This window comes from Serinus canaria, chromosome 3, assembly GCF_022539315.1.
Source record: "Serinus canaria isolate serCan28SL12 chromosome 3, serCan2020, whole genome shotgun sequence".
NCBI lineage: Eukaryota > Metazoa > Chordata > Aves > Passeriformes > Fringillidae > Serinus > Serinus canaria.
In genome coordinates this window covers 87,249,221-87,266,014 of record NC_066316.1, presented here as the reverse complement: position 1 = coordinate 87,266,014, position 16,794 = coordinate 87,249,221, and positions in this window count along the sequence as shown.

Sequence of the window (16,794 nt, the reverse complement as noted above, 5' to 3'; positions counted from 1 at the left end):
ATAGCATACAAATACATGTGTGTGTGCATTAACTAGATGTAGTAAGCTTCCAAGGAACAAATCAAGCACCACAAGAGAACAGCTTTTAAACATTACATCCTAAACTTGCAAGAAGTTAAAATTCATTCGACTGCGCACAGCATGGTGGTTCCCATCTTATATCAATAATTCCAATGTTTGAATCTTTCCTACAAAATACAGAGAAACCAATTGCAGTAGAGTTAGAAAAAAGAGTTTGCATCACACATTTCAAACACCAAAACAGAAATGTTCTATTTTGTCTCCTTCATTCAGAACTGCACTGAATTTTCTAAATGCTTCATCAGAATTTACAAAAGACAAAAGGAGCTTTAAAAATACATTGAAAGATAACAGAACCATGCCATCAGCATTGCTCCCTATAAATTCCCTGCAAATACCAACCAGTCAAATGTGCTATTCCAGATCTGACTTGATCACATTTCTAATCTGCCTGTCCTTTTCCAAACCTTCCTCCAGAGATACAAACGGTTTCATTTTGTCAGAATATTATCCAAAAACTGTTCCTCCTTTAAATTTTTCTATTTGATATCTAAATAAGACAATGATCATGATTCCATCAAGTAAGCATAAAAATGTTTGCAAGTCTAATTAGCTGCCATCTTATGACTTTAGTTAATGAGAAGGTCCCTTAATATGGTACAGAATTAACAGAAGGTGTGTAAGCGATAACGAATGTAAACAGCACTGGACCAACTCAGCTCATGGCATAACAAATACTTGTAGTATGTACCTCAGACATGAACTTCAGAAACGGACTCCCTAAGAGGTTTCTGCTCCATTCTTCTCCATTCTTTTCCTTTTTTTTTTTTTTTTTTTTTAATAATTTTCTATTTATATCCTACTGACTGAAATTCCAAAGCCCTTTCTCAGTAAGCTCTGACCTCAGGAGAAAACCTTCACTGCAGAAAGCTTCCCTTGATTCTTCAAAATTAATTCAGGGACATAGCATGGATAGTCTACTCTTTCAGTTACTCAATGATGTATTAAAATTATGCTGGTCTTAAAATACATCAGTATTTTCTTCTCCCTCAGCTTACAAATGATTCAGCCTTATCTAGGGGCATGGAGACCTTACTTAGGAATAAGGAAGAGGAATGCAATACATATACAAGCACTGGTATGTGAAAGATAACTTTAAGCTAACTTGGGCAACTTCATAAGCTGTCAGTACTTCACTGTCCCAAAGGCCAGGACTAAGACTTCCATTTGATTATGGACATTAGGTTGAAAGAGCAGTTATAGTTGGATTCTAGGTTTTCCAGCCACTAACAAAGGTTTAGGAGGTCTTTGCTACAGATTGCTCACCTACATTAGCATTTAAGCAGGTAAAAAATATAAATACATGCAAAAAATTACTGGGCTTATAGAATACTCTCTGCTTTTGTGGCTTTAGAATATTAAACAGGTGACTTGATTTCCTTTTACCAAAGAAGAAATGTTAGTTTCAACACGACATTTTTACACACCTAAACAGCTGCTTCTTCTTCGACAATCTCATGGATTAAAAAATTCTCAATAAGGAAGTTTGCTAAATTACTAATTAATCTAGCCTGTTCCTCTATTAATGCAAAATTAGCAATATTAATAAATAAAATATTTATTTTAATTTGTATTTAAGCAAAACCAGCTCTATGTGAATATCAATATTTGTTAATTTGTATAATTTACTTGCAATTAGCAGATAGCAACATCATTGGCTTGTTTTGTAATTATATGGGAGCACAAATTTACTTAATCCTCGTGGATATCAAAAAGGAAAATCAACCCACTTTTTTTTTTAACTTCATGTTTTTCTGTTACTTTTCCATTATTTCCCTTGACAATCTGCACAGCTGAATTGAATTTCTCTTTGCCTTTCTCATCTCAGGTCTCCAAATCACTAGACAGTGACAAAAGGTGATTGTCAATTATTAATAGGGAGCTGTCTGTACTTGTTTGACATTTTACAAGTGCTGCATAAATTGCATTAATCTTAAATGGCATTTTGTAGAAATTGAGAAACTATCATTTTCTTAACTATATTTTCCCAGTCATAACCATGGAAGAGTTAAAAACAGTAATTAGTCTGGTGCTAACTCACTCCTCATTGCTTCTGAAGACACTTGTGTTAAATAAGTATAAACATAGGTTTAAATGGTATTTTAATCATGAACTGAGCAGTAATGCATTAATTTTAATTCCAGTCCAAAAAGTTTGCAAATCAAAACTGCAATCACCTTTTTCCATAATTTTAAGAAGGGAAAAAATAAGGTTGTAATGTTATTTTGTTGATATGTTCAAATGAGAGAAAGTATCTTGCCAAATGTGAAGAGTTTTCACTGAATCAAAAAGCTTTTTCTGTAAAAAACATAAAATTATATCTTTTAAATACTGTTCTGCAACATCTCTTTAGCAAAGTGGGTTGCAGTTGTCTGTTCTAGTAATAGGATCTAATAGCTTGGTACGAGCTCAAATTGGTGCTAAGTCAATCTGCTTCTGTCAACTATTTCTACAGCATTTTATCCCAGTTCATCAGCAGTTGGAAAACACAAGAAAAAAAAGTTTTTTTTTTTCCCTCTTCTTCTTCTTTCAAGTCAGTATTCGCCAGGAAATAATTCCAGGCCAAATTGCTCCAAGCCAAACACCAAAGCTCTAAGTGGCAAACAGGCTAGAGAAGATTTTTCTAAGAATTTCCTTCTATGAAGTTTTGGAATGGTATCTCCCTTTGCAAAGAGCAAATAAGACTGGAAAATTTAGGTTCTCCACTCCTTTGTGCAATGTCTTTTTTTAACCTACAACAAAAGAAAGGAGAAACAGAAAAATAATATCTGAGATGGTCATCTGCAAGCACATGCAGACCTGCTAGAACTGCACTGAATTTTCTACCAGTGCAAGATTTTTGGAAGACCTGTTTTTCTTCCCCTTAATGAATCTAACCATCTCACCCATGTCTCTACCCTCTTCTTAAAATAACTCAGTATTGTAACAACCACCTTCTGGCTCTGCTTGGTAAATGACCAATCAACTAATTTCATAGAGTTAAAATTAGAGGCCAAAAAGTTTTACTCATCTTGGCAAAAAATAAAAAAAGGCAAAAAAAAGAAAAAAAAAAGCACAGCTTCACAGCTTTTCAACATAACTTTGTTTATTTTTATATGTAAGAAGACATAAATTACATGAAGCAGAGCCTGTGTCTGTGAGACTTCAATCCCCAAAATACCAGCAGCATTACAATCTTAGAAACAGGAGTCTGTAGAGGCCATCCCAATTTAGCTGAAGTATTGCTCTGCTGACACTGTCATCCCATAAACACAAAGATCTTCCTATTCTCAGCTCCCACTTGCAGTTTATAAATAGCTGTGGTGCGTTGTGCAAAAACAGGTTGCAAACAACATGAAAGGAGCCAGCAGTTGGAAAGAACCTACTTTTTCCTGGGGTCTAATTGCTGTTTGTACTGCTGCAATAACCAGAGTCAAAGCACTTCAGTGTCCTGTGTGCTTTTAAATGAACTATGTCCTTTCCCTCTTCTACAGAATTTTGTGTCATTAAATTGGTGGCCATTAATATAAGTTGATCACAGAGCAGTTGAAATGAAAAATAATTTTCTTTATTTTTTCTCCATACTACCACTCCTTCATGATTCTTCAGACAACATTTCTGAGTGGCACAGAGACAGGAAGTGAACATTTGGTGGGATGAAGGCAAAGGAGTGCATATTGTCACAACAGCCATCAGGAGGTACCCAATGGCCCCAGTGGCAGCAGGAGTACAAAGAGGAGCTACAGTTACAGGCACTGGCACACAGCCCATGTCGTCTGGGCTGCCTGAGGAAGGGTGGTATCAAATTGGACTTTGTCTGGCCAAGACTTGTGGGACAAAGAGCAATTTGTGTAGGAAGCAATGATATTAAAAAATCCCAATAGAGAAATGCTGGACTTCTGCCAGTCAGTGTATTCAGAGCTTTGGGAACTTTTAAAATGGTAAGTTTGCCCTCCCAAGGGAACTGCCCTACACATGTACTCCTTGGCTTTTATTTTTTCACAGAGATGCTATTGACCTTGCAAAAGTCCAGTAAGCCTCTAGTCAGACAGTTCCTCCCCCAGAAGTTCAACCAGGTCTGCTCTTAAGACTGTTAAGCAATAGCACCTGTTTTTCCAAGAGTTGGCTCCTGTGCCCTCCCCATCCCTGGTATTTTCAAGTGGACACCCTTAGCCTAAAACCACACTGCATCCTCTATTTAAAGAAGATTTGAAAAGAGAACCAATAAAATATTCAAACAGCTGGTCCCAGGAGCAGCTTTCAAAACAGGGTTTGGCAACCACGTGACATATATAGCACACAGCAGTATGTAAGTGACTAAGAATGTCAACACAATATGATATCCTGCTGCCTAGACCATAAAAAATCCTAGGATAGTGACATGTCTGAAATCCATCCTGTCCATAAATGCTGTGTGTCATGCCAGACAACGTGCCAGACAGGCACTCCTGCCCCTTCATGATCCACAGCCATCAATCCTTGCTTGACAGTAGGCTGGAGCTGTATTTATTCCTTTCCTTCTACACTCCAGTGACATGGCTACTGCATAACTGCCTTGATGTTAACATTCTGCTAAAGGAGGGAATGTCCTAGGTTTACTGTCTGCCTTCAGACTCATATATATATTCTCTATTTTCTGGAGAATTTCCTTATTGATGTGCTAATTGTGGATGGTAAATAAGGCTCCAGAAAGAATTCTTAGAATTCTAATAAGGTTCCAGAAAGAATATCTAAATATTAAAAAGGAGATGAGAGGTAATTAGGAATTTACAAACTAGTCAGCCAACTGCAGAAAAATATTGCAATAAACAAGCAAACAATACGAATGCCTTTAAGAGATAGCCTAAAAGATTTTTAGAGAATGTAGGGCTTTAATCCAATCTCCTTCTAAACCAGGCAAAGATCATACATATTAACTTACAAAACGTTTTTTGATACTTCCATATGACTTCATTAAAAGCAATAATGTAAAAATATCTTGATGAAACTAAAGGAAAATGGGAGCAAAAACATTTGGGAAAGCATTTCAACTATTTATTTTTTAATTAAAATTAATCGTTCATTGTCCTAAGGGAGAGATTATTGAGTAGAGAAACACAGATATTTTCTTTATACCAGATTCTACTCGGTAATGCGAATAAGTACATTATCAAATAAAAAAGTAATTTATTAAAGTCATACTTTAAATTATGCTTTGGAGAGTATACAAGCAGATTAAAAAGGCCAAATCAGAATTTGGATGCTTGAATAAATTGAAGGTCAAGAGAAAAAAAAAGAAAAAGAAGCAGACAAATGTAAAGCATTACTCTGTTTAAGGTTTACTAAAAATGCAACTGCAAGATGACTTGGCAAAATTTCCTCAAAAAAAGAACCTGCAATTCACTGGAGTTCATCAACCAAAGTTAATGAATCAACACTGAAGAAGTGTTGATTCATCCAACCAAAGAATTAACACTGCCTTACCATTGTGAAAAAATAAGACATACTGACATGCATAAATAACAGTATTGCAGATACTATATTAATAATATTTAACTAAATTAGTAAATGCATATTAAAAGATCCATTTTAGCCTCTATAAGTTAGGGAAATATTTACTGGAAACCAAGACATTTATGCTGCATGACTCTGTTTTTTAACTAGATGACTAACTGCTACCAACAGGAAGCTGGGCATTAGCAAAGTCTTCCTTTATACTCTTAAGTTTAGAAGAAAAACTTTGACAAAAAGTAAATAAAAACAATTACTTAATTATTAGTAGTCAATTTACTTTTAAAAACCTGTACTATTTACAAAGGCCTTAATACAAAGATCTGAAATTATCACATATTTAGTCCAGTGAGCAGAAACCTGTTTACTTACATCAAGTAAACTTAATTTTGGATTACAGGACTTCCCTCCCAAATTACAGGGCGATGCCAGACTTTGATAATCAACAAACATAATTTATAACAGGCATAAAAATGTGGAAAATAGTGCTTCCTAAGGTCTGTATTTCACATTAAAAGGCCTGAAAAATGTAAACCCTTTGTCCAAAATTATACCTGAATTCTTTCATTTCAACACTGTGTATGGTTGAAATAATTTTTAAAGGCATGTTTAAGGACTGTGCTATTGAACCTCTTAGATAAGCAGAGGAAAAAAAAGATTCAATCTGGCTGAATGCCTCCAATAGAAGGCAGTAAACAGAATCCAAATTCCTTTTTGTTTCACACTAACTAACATTATGTCTATAGTTCAAGTCAAGTAAATTCACAGCACAGAACTTCATTAACCCTGCAGTTGAGGGGTTTGTCCCTTCTAAATTGATATTCCTTTGATTGCTAGCCTTTTAGGGTTCAGTCTTATACCAGATTGTTTAAAATATGTTTGAAATATATTAGACCTCCTTGTCTTTTAAAATCCAGATATTAGAAATAAATTAGTTATTAATGCACTTTTCCTGCAATGTTTGAGACTTCTGTTTAAATCATTATCCATAAACAAACTGATGCGACTTCCTACTCAGGATAAGAAGACTGGCTACTAGAATTCAGAGCAGAATTTGTGATGGGGAATTTGGTGTACTGGACCACTGATGATACTGCCCCATTACAATTATAAAACACAAATAATCAGAGAGCCAAAGACCAAAAGTGTAGAAAGGTAGACAATTCACTAACAGGTTGGCATGTGTGTTTCAGCAAAGAGTTTTACATTTGGCTGGAGAACCTCTAGTCACTCATTATGTACTGAAGGTATGGTGCAGTCTGAGAATTAAGGGAGTCTTCTGAGAGATGCAGTCTCAAATCCCTGAAGAAGGATGAGAGGATCCAACTTAAAGTCTTGCACTCCTATCAAGTGTGCTGAACCTGCAGTTTTAGGCCAATACAGGGACATAGTTGCATTTGGAAACCATGTGAGGCCCTTTGGTTTGTTTTTTTTTTTTTTTTTTTTTTTTTTTTTTTTTTTTTTTTTTTTTTTTGTTAGAAGCACATAAATAATTTTCGGTCAAAAAAAAACTTTTAATGTTGCAAAAAATGAAATGAACTTATGGTGGATTCTGTTCTTTGTGGTTTCTAAATCTTCTCAAGGAAAGGATAACAAAAAAATTAACATATGACATAGGACAATTCAAAACATCAGTCCGAGTGTGGGAACAGATACTGCTCAGAACTGAGCTAGACACACAGCATGGCTTTAGACACTGATGGGGTACTTTTTATGGATAGGTGATATATTAGAGCCATTGGTAAGGAGAATTCATGCCACTCTAGACTGGTAAGATTCAGGTTACTTCATGTGACCAGTTTGAAATATAGGTGCTTACTCTCATTGCTCATTCTTTTTCTACAGTCATGATAAATGCTGCTGAAAAACAATTTACCCCATCTTCAAGACTTATGCCAGAACAGGACTTATCAGCCTCTAGAAGGACTTCTCTTGCTCTCTGAACTACAGGAAAAGCCTGGACCACTCTCTCAGATTTGACACCTAACTCATTGTAGCAAGAAGAAGCTGGATGTCTCCTACCATGGTAGGTTTCTACATGGTGCAGTCCAACACTAGCTAGTCTGTTTTTCCCCTTGAAGGGAAATTACTTTTATGTAGCTGTAGTTAAATGTCTGAATCTGTCTAAATACCATTTAATAAATTTACTTCTGATTAGGATATTTTATTATTTGGTTTCCTGATTTGCATTGTAATTTATATTATGGAGATTAATGAGTTTCCCCGTAAGTCTCTCAAGGCAATGACAGTTACTTTGAAGACATTTTACACCATTTTTTCCTAAAAATAATATGACAGAAGAGAGACCATAAGGATACAAATATGCAAACTGGAAAGGACAAGTCAGGTCAGGAGAATTTTGTAAAAACGGTATATGGGAAATATAGAGCATAAGGGAGAAGATTCCTAAGACTAAATGTAAAACTGTAGTTCTGATAATTCAGCAAGGGGAAATAGAGAAATACATTTTCTGAGGCTGAAGTCTGCAATCCTTGAAGAATATTCCAAAGAAGACTGAGGTATCTGGGTGCACAAGACACAGGCTTGAGATGACAGGAATAAATATAAAATAAATATGCAGTCTTGGGGCAAAGAAGATAAATAAAACAACATTGCTGGTACCTCTACTTATGCCAGGTACAAAAAGCAGAAGGAAGGTTACCAAACACAAAGAAAGCAAAAATCCTTAAAAATACAGAACTTTTACTGCAAGTAGAGAAAGCAGTACACAAAAGCAGTTAAGATAATTCCTAATTGTATCAGTGAAGAATGCATGCTGCTTTAGTTTCTAGAGAATGAATGGATTTGAGTGAAGTAGTGTGTGAACAAGAACATTGTAAGCAGGAACCTTTAGGACCCTTTTTTCCATGACTTTGATTGATAAATAGATAATTTTAAAGACTAATTTTGTTAAAGCACTGCTATCTTCATAGTGTTAGGCTGAGGAGTGTTTATCAACTGACAGGAGCTGTTGTTTACTTTGCTGATAATTTTTTTTACCTGCAGGCTGTATTGATATCTCTTCCCTTTTTGTGTAACTACTCAGTATTTTTTAAAATATTTTCTTAGAAACCACAGTATCTTTTAAAATGTCTTTTCTTTAAAAATATATTATTTTGTAGTTATATTCAAGAATTTTATCCCCATGTTTGCCAACTTTTTTCCTTCCTTTTGACTGCAGCCTGGCTAAAGAAAGTCAGCTTCATCCTCTAAGAGTTGGCCAAGCTAATTCAAGTTTTATTTCTCTCCGCTATGGTTTTTGTCTGTTGTATTTTTCAGCGAGCCATGCTGACTCCTACTAAATCCATTTTTAGTTTCCTAGTCCTTCTCATGTTTTGAACAGGAATATGTAATGTGTAATTAAGGGTGTGAATTCCCTTATGCTGGAACTGTCTAAAGCTGAGCATCCCCAAGCAATTATTCCCTAGGAAAACATGACTTTTGCTCTAAAATAATATAGATAATTTTAAAAAGTAATCTTTTAAACTAAAGGGCAACTTCCAAAGGCAAAATATACTTTTTGTTTGATCAGAGATGAAGTCAGTTATTTGTTTCCAAAATTACATTGCTCCTGAATAAAGCAGAGTAAAATCTGACTAAATATTTCAGGCTATTTACTGAAACAAGACTAAATGGGATATTGTTCTTCCCTAAATAAGGATAGTGAAATTACATAGAAATTGGGAAATAGTATAGGAAAAAAGCCAAAAAATGCAAGCAGTGAAAAAGTATTTATGATCATTTTTGTTCATAATGGTACCTTAAGAAAAAACAGTCAAGGTTCCTGCATTACCTTGCAATGTATTTTATTCTGTTTGGAAAGAAATTGGTAGCCCTTATCTTGTACAAGCAGTGCTTGGTTCTGAGAGCTGCTGTTCAAGCCGAGGCTTAGTGGATCAGTAACAGGATGAGAGGTTTCAGAGAATGTATGGATGAGGGCTGCCTTCTGAGCCTCACAACAAAGGCAGCAGAGCATCCCCTGAGCAGCATAATAAGCTTGTTTCCAGAGGTTGTCTCCAAGTTTGTATTGTTAATCTTTAGGAAGAGTGTCTGTAAAGCTCATTGCTTAGACATTTGAAAATATTTCCAGACTGCTTCTTGCTTGATTGAAAATGATAAGTAAAATTATATCTTGAAATTTTATTATGTTTTCAGCAATGGAGTGTATTTAAATACTGGCATTTCTAATAAAATTACAAGCTACAAGAAAGATGCCAGTAAATGTTGGGGTCTGGTTTCTTTTAAAATATATTTTAGGTAGTGAAAATGTGAGAGTCTGCTTCTAAGCACCCTTAGTTATCCTAAAGTACAGCTGAAAAAATTATCAGTTTTACATTAATCTTGTTTGCATCCTAAGAACTTTCTTCTAGTAACTAGGAGGCCTCACATCAAGTTTCTTTTGATATTTGAAATGTTTCCATATGTGACAAAGAGTGTGCAGAAAATAGTCACTACTGGCAGCTTGAAACTTCTTCACTTTTTTCTATCATTGCAAATATTGTTAATCTGAAACACTTGTTAAGGCCTGTTTAGTGAGACGAAGCACTTAGCTCCATATCTGTCTACTCCTTTTTCCTCCCTTCCAAAGGCCAGCTTCAAGGACAAGAGTTTCACTACACACAATTACCCACAGTGGGGTGTGTCACACGACAGAGTATTTTCAGTCTACTCAGGCAACCTTAAAGCAAGTTATTAACAATTATCTCACTTCCATAGACCAAGTACAGCCTGAATACACAATGGTGCACTTGCTTACTCCAATGGTTATGATGAGGTTTCCCAGTTTACATAGCGCCCTTCTGAATGGTGTGTATCTCTAGGAATAAAGCAATCAGATAATCTATTTTTCATTTAGGGCTCTAAGGACAGTGGTTATTTTAGCTTGCCACCACATACACCTGAGGTGCTCCTGGCCCCTACAGCTCTGACTATTCTCCACTTGCATCACAGACACAACAAACATGCTTCCCATTCTGTTTGTGTTATGATGCAGACATCCATATGATGTTCCATGTCTTTTGGACAGAACAGAAATGTGAAATTACCACCATAATATTTTCATGGCAAAATGGGCAGTCATGGAAACTGCTGGAATTGTTACTCTGTCCCCAATATACACTGGTTTTTCAAGCAGGAATCGTGCAATCCTACAATGAGAACATTTAAACAAAGATAGGGAATTATAGCAGAGGCTCCAGAATTTTGTATCTAAGCAGATGTAGGAACAAATGTGACCCACTTTTCTTGGTGTGGAGATGCTAACTCTCATTATTAAAAAGAAAATATCCATGTGGCATCAGAAATATGTTGAAGTAATAGTTCCAGAGAACAGGATTATTGCTGAAATGCATATGCCTGCAAGTGGTATTCCTGAGAGCACATATGAGTATGTGAACTGCAGGAATATTAGACAGGAATATACAGTTTTGGACTTGATGGCAGGTTCAAGAATACTAGCTTGACAATTTTGAAAAGGTGAGTGGCAGAAGGGGGACAAAAGAGGTAGTTCTGCATAAAGAAATTTGCACAAGCAAACTACAGTGTATTCAATTACATTTTCAGTGGGGTACAGCTCCCCACCATTAGTTTGGGATGCATTATTTTGACCAACAGTCTGCTGACCAAAGTAATATTCTGACTGTGCAAGCCCTGGGAAAAAAACACAACGGAATCACAAACATAGCAAAGGCTGGTGCAGAGTTCATCTTGCAGATTGGAAGCAAAATAGCCTGAGACCAGGAGTACCATTGGAATGTCATCTATGTCACAAAAAGTACATGTTTATTGATAGCCTGACAATGTGTACCTGCTCTAAGACAAAACAAAAGTCTTTTTTTATGACAAAGACTTAGCACGTTTTTCATCTGCTGACCAGTTTACTCCAGCAAAAGGCAAAAGAAATTAGGGATCCAGAAGAATTTCAGCACTAGATCACGGAGGCTGACAGTTTGCGGATGCTTTCCTGTTTAAATCCAAATACAAAAGCCACAACAATTTTTTAGGACATTTGGAGAATTACTTATCTTTTCCTTACAGCTTACAGCTTCCATCTTGATTTTTAAACACATGTAATTTTCTTTGTTTAAATTAATACTAGTTAATCTCCCCTGTTTGTGACCTTTAGATCATGAGATTACACATATTTTGGTTTCCAAGTGATTTGCTTTTCCTGTTAAATTGAATACAGGTATATCTCTCTTCTAACACACTGACAATTAATACTATACAAAAGAGAAATGTTCTACAATGAGAACATTTAAACACAGATAGGGAATAGCTGCAGAGGCTACTACTAATCAAAGAAACAACAAAAGGACATATATAGACACCAAGAAAACATATTTTATATTTTCTATGACATGTTCCAAATTTCCTTCTTGTATAATAATGTTGTCATTTAAATGGTAAAAGGTCATATTTGAGCATGGAATAGAATTGCAATAGAGCTTCCACTACCAACTTTAGCTTCTATTTTGCAATCTTTAATTCAATTCTCATTAAAAAAAAGGAAGGCATTGATTTTTAAAAATAATGGGATTCCAAGATGATAAGGTAAACTTTGAGTCTAGTGACAGTCTAGCGACAGCATATCGGCTAACAAAAGAATAGAGTGAGTTATACAAGTGGATGTGCAAAATTTTCCTGTGTCAATAAATTGTTATTTTGCTGCACAAACCAACAACAACAACAAAACCCACAGAAAAATCAATGAGCATTCCTCCCTAGCAACAGAGGGGAAAAAATCAGGAGCAGTGTGAAGAGGATGCTGAACAGGCAGTAAGTGACTGATAGCTGTAGTAATATGAACAGACTGAGGAAAGAGATTGCAGTTTATTTCTGGTTGCAGCACTAATAATGCAAGGCAATAAAATATGTGGTTTACATTTTAGAAACAAAAGCATAAATGAATTTTCACACTTATCCAAAGAAACCTTTTATAAAGGAAAAATTACTAGTCCTTATAATTGCTGTACGCTCCTGTAATTGCCATGAACATATTTTATATCACTATTAAGAGTACCAGTTTAGCAGTTTTCATGGGTAGTATTGTTGAAAAACACACAAAAATGAAGTATTTTAACAGCAGCTGTATAGGATCCTTACACCAAAATGTCATAAAAAGTAATAGTAAATATGGAAAGCACTATTAGCACCTAAGGCCCTGTTTGTCATCCCTGTGGCAGGGCTTCAATTTGCCACTAACATACTTGAGAAAATATTCCCTGGCTGTCAGCTCAAACAGCTTCCTGAGATAAATGCTGTGTTATACCCAGAATGTCAAACCATTGGACTGTTCCAAAAAGAAGAAAATCTAATTAAACCAAAAATGTCCAGTTTTCCTAGTGTAGAGGCTTTTACTTCAATAGGAATAAACTAGCAGATATGTTGTAAAAAAGCCTAACAACAGAAAACTTACCTGTAAGCAATATTGTGCAAATATTTTCTGAAGTTATTCATCTTTATAATTACTCCTGTAATACTTAAGTACAATCTACTCAGATTACATGTTGCCTAAGGGCCAACAATGAATGTTAAACTTGCCAGGTGACTATTACAGCACGTGCCTATAAAAGATCATCATTTCTTCAGTCACGAAAAATTCTTCTTTACCACATCTTCGTTGCTTTATACAAACTGGGTATTAGGGAGACAATTCTTTTATTGAACAGACAGAAGCAATATGAGAAATTCAAAAAATGTTTCCAAAAAACAAGTGAAAAAGGGCTTCACATTGGTTGCATTTGTGAAGTCTCAGTAGAAGTGTTCTAATCCCTCTGACCAGTCTAGGGCCAATGCACATAATCCTGGTTCCAAAAAGAAACTAAAATGGCCTTCTCTTCAAAATACAGAAACCAATTTTGGAGCTGAAAATGGAAAATAATTGTCATTATCACAAAAGCATATAGACAAGATCTAGCCCAAGATCATGAAACCAGAAACCTTTAGCATACCCTACTTTGTATATGAAGTGCTCATTTCCATAAATGGTGAAAAGGTCTGTGTTAAATCCTCATAATGAATTCAGAGTATTTTTTAATAAGGATACTGAACAAATACGAAGAATCCACTGCAAAGTCTTTCAGTTTTGATAGTGTGCTAGAGCATCATAAATAGATTTCCTAGTAAAAATCCTGTATCCCTCTTCTAGCACATCAGCACAGAAATTTCCACAGCAGAAAGGTTCCCCTCTAGCACAGGTCAGTGCCCCCAGTCTCGCAGCAGGACAGTGCTCCTTAGGTGCTATTGGCCAGCAGTAGAGGGCTCCATGTGTGCTGGAGATCATGGAAACAGAACCACACCCCGAGTCAGTGCTATTGACCGAAACTTGGGACATAGGAGAGAAATTAACTAATGTTTAACCGTCATGGGGCTTTACAAAGAACCGAAGAAGAGAAAGAAGCTTGAAAAAAGATTTTGACTGAAGACATCTGTGGAGACAGATGGGCATGCCAGCCCTCTCCCTTGGAGAGGTATCCCTTGAATGGGCTCTGATAAGATCCTCTCAAACTCTTATGGATTGAGAAATCCTCCTTGGTCATGGTGAGTTGCCAGCATGCTTTAGAACCCCATGTAGACTTATTGGGACTGATTGTTTTTTCCCCCTTTGAACCACCCCCACTTTTCCCCACAAACCCCCAGTTTCTGCCCTGTTCAGAAGGGAGCTGCCATCACTGGCATCCTTGGCAGGGTGCTGGAATAAAGGCCACCCCTGCAGAACAGCCACAGGGTGCTCCTGTCTCTTTGTCTCTGAGCTGGCCAGGGTACAGCTCGCAAGGCAGAGCTGAAATGACTAAGAGCTGCAATCACTGCTAAGAGCCGAGCTGCCTGCCCCTGGCTGAGGTTACCCTGTGGCTGGAGCACTGCCTAAGACTCCTAGAAAGTTGCCTCTTGTGGGACCTCTCTCTGGGAAGGTTGTGGCATCCAGGCCAAGCCATCAGACCCCCAACTGGCCACCCCCACAGACATCCATCAAAAAATAAAGAGGAAAACATGCTAGAGGGGAGAATAAATGAGACCAAGCTGCACAAATGAAGCTGACATAGTAAGAAAAGACAACAGCAAGAAACTCGGGATTTGGGGAGTTTTTATACACACAACAGAATTATAATCAATGGGAAATTAAAAAGAAGCACACCAATAAATTATTAATGTTATTAAACCTTAGAAATATTAAATGCAGAATTTCCAGTTAAGACACAAATTATAAGAAATTCTACAGCACCATTGAGATAAAAAATACCATAAAGAGTTTGAACTAACTAAAAAACCTGAAGTAAAGCATTTTTTACTACTAATCTTCTTTTGCTGCTAATTTGCACTTCAAGATGTAAAAATCTGTATTTTACAGTTTATGATCTCCTCTGCATCACAGCATATGAAATTTCACCCAGTAGTTTCTGTACTGAAGCCAGTAACTTGTATTATCACTAACTTCAGACCAAGTGAATTTGTCATACATTTACAAACCATCCACCTTACTCTTCAAATTAAGAAACACTTAGAGGCCTATATTTTCATCTTGTGAGCTATCACTGCATCTACTTTTTGAGTTAAACAGGAAGAGTCCTCTATATGCCTCACTGTTTCCAGTCTTTGAACATTTTCTGCAGATTTGCATTCTCAAAAACATATCACTTTCTCTAATATGACATGGCTGTGGACCTACCACTCTCAAACACAAACTGACACTACTCTGCACTCCCTTCCACTCCATTATCCTGTTCACCAGAAGATCACAGAATCCAAGAGAATCATATGGCACTGAACCTAATCTGAAGAGGGAGGCAAAAAAGGGCTAAGAGGTGGAGCAGGAAGTATAAACAAAGGAGTAGGTAACAGGACACACAAAAAAATGCCACACACAGGCTCCAGATGAATTGGTTGGGATTTTATGTATATCAGAAAATCAAATAAGGTCTGAGGTCAACAGATTTTCACATTCATTAGTATTGATGCTATTAAAAGAAAAAAAATCCTTCTGTTCTTCACAATTTCACTTTAGAATGAGGGGTTCATTTTGACTTGGCCATTATCATCCCTATATTCCTTTAACAGTAACAAAAGTATTCTTGAAAATTTATAAATCTTGCTTGTGTTCCTTGTTCTAGGTGTGTGACTTTGCAAATGTCAGTACTAAACTGCATTTTTGAGTGAATAGAAGTTACTAAACAGCCTAGATTACTCTGAAGAACTATGCTGGCATTGTTGTTACTTGCTATTCATCAGTCTTTGCATCAGTCACACTTGTTTTTAAGACTGATCTTTGATTACACTCCTTTGGTAAAACTGTTTGAAAACATGAACATTTAGTGCTGCAGTTATGCAGTTACTTTTTATGCCAATCTTGTAATCTTATCAAAGCATTAAGTCAGCTTTCTTGGCACTAGCTGTTTCCCCTAGAACTACATTGATTTGCATTACTTACATTCTTTTCCTTTAATTATTTTTTGTTTTAATCTGCTTAGTCATGTATGAGTTTTCTATTAGATGACAGTCTAAGCAAGTGATAGTCAACTCACTTCACATTTTTTACACATTGGCAAGACATAGGCATTAGCAGTACCTTCAGAAACCTCTACACAAAAGGCTACAGTAAATATCAGCAGATCAAAGATCTAACCAGTAGAACCTTAAGTGTATACATTAATTCTATACATATTGACAAGTAATAGACATGACATCAAGAACTATATAAAATCCCCAATTCTACTAAAATTTAATATAGGATTAGTCCATATAGGCACAGTGAAACTATGTCCAACTGAACAAATTCAGATTCTCACATTTCTTTCCAGTAAAAAATTGTTTGTGGGTTTTTGCCCTAATGTCACATTACAGAAGACCCAGACAAACATTAGGAACAACTGACTGATTTTTAGAGGGACTAAAGAAGCTGTTTACAAAAGACAAGTGTATTAATAACCAGTAATTTTATTCAGTCTTTGAGTAATATTTTTATAAGTTGTTATATAAAGATATATATTTCAAATATAAGAGTAATGTTTTAAAGTTTAACTTCCATGAATCCATAGAAGAAGCATTCTCAAAAAAGAACATATATGGTAGCAGTGAATTAAAACCACTTCAAAGTGATACATGGTCTTGGTGTGACTGCATGGTGAAAGGTACTTCCTGTTCTGGTCCCTCTGACTATAAAATAATATAATGGAACTTTTATAACTACAGAAAGTTTGACAAAGATGATCAGAAGTAAAAAAAAACTTTTCCCTAATTATAATAAGA